The sequence below is a fragment of the Ambystoma mexicanum genome, chromosome 10 (assembly GCF_040938575.1).
Source record: "Ambystoma mexicanum isolate Mex_15411 chromosome 10, UKY_AmexF1_1, whole genome shotgun sequence".
Classification (NCBI taxonomy): Eukaryota; Metazoa; Chordata; class Amphibia; order Caudata; family Ambystomatidae; genus Ambystoma; species Ambystoma mexicanum.
The window spans coordinates 439801733-439805822 of NC_090932.1; the positions used below are offsets into that span (position 1 = coordinate 439801733).

General features: G+C 41.2%; 1 non-coding gene across 1 annotated transcript; it reads left to right on the forward strand.

The window, feature by feature from the left end:
- Nucleotides 1-3512: 3512 nt before the first annotated feature.
- On the forward strand, nt 3513-3619 carry LOC138496837 (U6 spliceosomal RNA). The gene has a single exon (XR_011278303.1). It is a non-coding gene; the product is annotated as a U6 spliceosomal RNA (small nuclear RNA).
- Nucleotides 3620-4090: the final 471 nt, after the last annotated feature.

Consider the following 4090-nt stretch of genomic DNA (forward strand, 5'->3'; position numbering starts at 1 on the left):
TACTGTTTTTTTTTCAAAATAAGAATGCAATGTTTCGTTATGATGAAATGCATATGCTGCCCCACTATCTCAACCGTGGTGGAAAAATGTCTATGAATAGGTATTGCCGCTCTTCCTTTGTCGTCCTAGGAGAAAGAAAACCTGGAGAAGGGCCAAGGAGGACGATCCGGAGACCGGGAGCAGAGACGCAATGGGCCCGGGGTACCGCCCAATATTCCCATCAGGACCGGCGAGGAGAACCGATCGATCAGTACCGGATGGAGGAAAAGATGCTGAACTGTGCCATCTACCGGAAGAAGATGAGAACTACATCCCAGATCTTGCGGGTCCCACCAGTGAAGGATCAGATGGCCACCGCAAGAAGGGGGGCTTGTGGGATGTTTTTATCCATGCATCCAAGCCCTACCACCAAAACTGTGCATTACTGGCATTGAAAACATCATAATGGCCAGAGCTCCCCAGAAAATGCACAGGAAAATCCCATTTCGCCTATATTGTGAGCTCAGAGAGGCAATGCTGATTGCCAAAAGCAAACCCATAACTGTTGGGAATTCCTTTTTCTTGAATGTCAAATATGGCAAAATCATGGGCACAGAATTACTTTACTGCAGAAACACACCAATGCCATGTCCTGAACATGGACAATATACTCCATGTAATATCACTTGCTGAAATGAATCAATCTAAAAAAAATCCCAAGGATGGATGCAGTAACCACAAAATCCTGAGGGTGGCGCTAGCGGTCTAAACTCTGACAGGAGAGCTGTCTTGCAAAACTGTCTAGTGCAAAGAAAGGGGTCTTATTTCATTAAAAGTTCAAAGCGGTTGCCTGTCCTGAGAACTCTTGACACTTCAGAACTCAACACAAGAAGCCAGGAAATCACAGGGTTCTGTTAATTAAATGCAAAGTGGCTCCCTGGCCTCCTGATCTCAGCTTCCCAGAGACCACACAATGGCCCCTCTCCTCTGAAAGGAATATGTTGATTTTTACTGTTTCCTGTCAACAAAGGCCTGCCTGCCCAGAGGACACATGTGACTGACCCACCCAAGTCTTGGAGGCGGACTCCAACACTCTGAGAACTGACTTGAAAGCAAAATATATATTTTACAAAAACACTGATAACTCTTTGTAATCAAATGACAGAAATGTATAACCTTGAGAGCCTTAATTTAGAAAATGTACCTTCAATTCAAGCCCAAACTCCAATTTGTGTGATGTTCTGGGGCAAAACCCCGCTAATTGTCAATATTACAGACACTGTGTTTAAGTTAGACAAATGAAAATTTACTGGAGTATGTATGGACAGGCCGTGTACATGTGTACAAATCTGGAGAAAAATCTGATGTTGCAAAACCACTAAAAAGGTGCAAATATTGCCATTTCTGAATGCAAGCCCCCAGGAAGAGCAAAGTTTGAACAGGGGATACCTCCTGTGATATGCGAGGGGTGCATGTAATTTTAAACAAATGTTTACCTGTGCAAATATGTCTTTTTATATCAAATATAGATTGTGTGCAATTTGACAGGGGAGTGTCCTCTCTGCAAGCCATAAAATGACATCGCTCTGACTCACAGTTCCTTCCCCAATCAAGTGAGAAATGGAAATTTGACCAATGGCAAGTGGAGAGGGGTAGGGTCTACTGATGCTGCACACACACCACACCCACATTCTAAACAGATAAAAGCAGAGAGTGCAAGCCAAATAGAGATTCATTTTCCACTTGCAGCTGGAAGCTCTGCCAAAATTCCATACTTTACCTCCATCAACATCCAGAGATCCAGACTTCAAATCCCTCAATCTCCAGAATCCAGAAGCAGTGCTGTACCCAGAGAGAGAGAGCAGAGCTGACCCAGGCCAATGTTAGCAGAACCAAAGAGCTGAACCGGAGTCCAATCCAAAACCTGACCAGATCCGTGGCGAGGCATATTTCTAAATTTAGTGTGAGTACATAGTAGAACTGTGCAGAACCAATCTCTTAGTTAAAATAATATAATTCAATCCTATTTTAATCTAAGTAGAACTGTCTCCTAACTGTCACCTGTCATTTGTAAAGCTGTCACCTGTGATTTGCTAGTTGCAAGCTGCACTTGTCTTTGTGAACTTTAAAATTTCAATCTGAAAAACGACCTTTATTTAATCGCTCATATCTCCGTGACCGTTTGTGCTAGAGACTTGCAGTAACTTTCATCTGGAAGCTGAGATCCTAGGCTTTCATAGGACCCCAAAACGATATTGATAGCCCTTGTAGTTCTTCTGTAATAGCGCCCGGCGCATTCGTGAATTTGGCCGCGATTTGAAAATTTCTCCACTTGCAAAAAGATAGCTGCTTTTGCTTTCCTCTGAAAAAAATCATTTGCCTCATAAAAACTATCCCTGCATCACTGCTAGTGTGAGCCTGAGCTAATATTAACTAGATACCATTCACCCTAAACCTCTAGAGGGAATTAAAAGCATTTTAGCATATTTTTTTCTTCATTGCCAGCACATTTAAAAGCATTTGGGCCTGTGTTTTCAACTTCTGTAGTCTAAGTTGCTGGGTGAACTGAATTACATTTGATTTGCATTTCTGAGAATTGTGTGCCTTCCTTCCATTTCCCTGCATTGCATAAAAGGGGGGGGTGAATTGTCCAAGAAAGTGAATACATTTTCTTTTGCTGAAATCCTATCAAGTTATTTTCTGTACTGCATTTCATTCCACATTGCATCCATTGGAAACCATAAAAGTATTGTTGCTATCTTATCCATTTCATGTCAACTCCTTAGTGATTATAAAGAAGTGTGCTAGTGCCAGATTCTCCGTTGTTAATCTTTATCATATCAGATTAAGTGTGATATTCAATTATTAATTTATTATAAAGCGTGATATATATATATATATATATTTATTGTTTAAATTATCAATTAAACCTTTTAACTTGCAAAAAAGAACTACTTCTTGGCTCAGTGGGGTCAGGAGGATTCCAAGAGAGGGGTGTTATATAGGGGTAGTCATCCAGAAGGCATGAACTGGACATAAAGCTATATCAATAAGGGTTTTCATTCAGTATTATAGACTAGGCGTTGACTTAGCTGTAGTGTTGAATTGAATTCTCTTACAAAGTATGCTTCTTCTGTTTCCACCGCAAGGCATAACATGCACATTTCAAATTGGATGGATAGCCTTAGGGAGCAATGTGAATACAGTGGTCGCATATAATCCTTTGTCTCTATCCAATCGCTGTGAAGAACTTTCTGCCCTGGCAGCTATTGACTGACTGCAGAATCCCTGGATATGTGGCAGTCCACCTATTAACGAACCAATGAAGTTACTGAAGCTGTAATATATATTTTGATTAATATCTTATTTCTACAGTAGGTTGTCATTGCCAATATAATGTCCCTCATATACAGCCCTAACCCACAATTCTGGGCGATAAACCTGCAGTGTTCTCAAAACTCAAATTTATTTAAAAAAACATTGAAGGCTAAATCAAGACAACAGGAGCACTCAACTTTATGTAAGGGGGGGTCGTGCTCGCTTCGGCAGCACATACACTAAAATTGGAACGATACAGAGAAGATTAGCATGGCCCGTGCGCAAGGATGACACGCAAATTCATGAAGCGTTCCATATAAAAAAAAAGAAGAAAAAAAACTTAATGTAAGGGATGTCGCTATAATGTCACTCAATCACTGGCAGCTTGAGCACAAATCGAAAATATCATGCCCGTATGAATCTCAACAACATTATGCAATCACAGGCTGTTTATCTAAAAAATAAATAATTGGCCAGCCTGCATTAATCTCACTATTTCTCAAAACCAAATACTCATTTCCGTAATCAATTCTATAGGCCAGCACCGTTTTTTGGCACACATGTCAAGGTGGGGCCAAGAACATCTCTCAACCTGGAGTAGGTGGCCTACCATGGCAACAGGAGAGCCAGATGTGCCACAGATGTGGTTTAGGTGTTGCAGGATACTACTGTCCCCAGTCTGTTTTCAAGGGCATTGCTTGTAAGGACTTTACCTCTTCTGTTTGTTCCTGGTAGTGACTGGCGGGACTGTTTCACCACCTGATGCCAGATCCCAGTCCTTAAATTATTATAA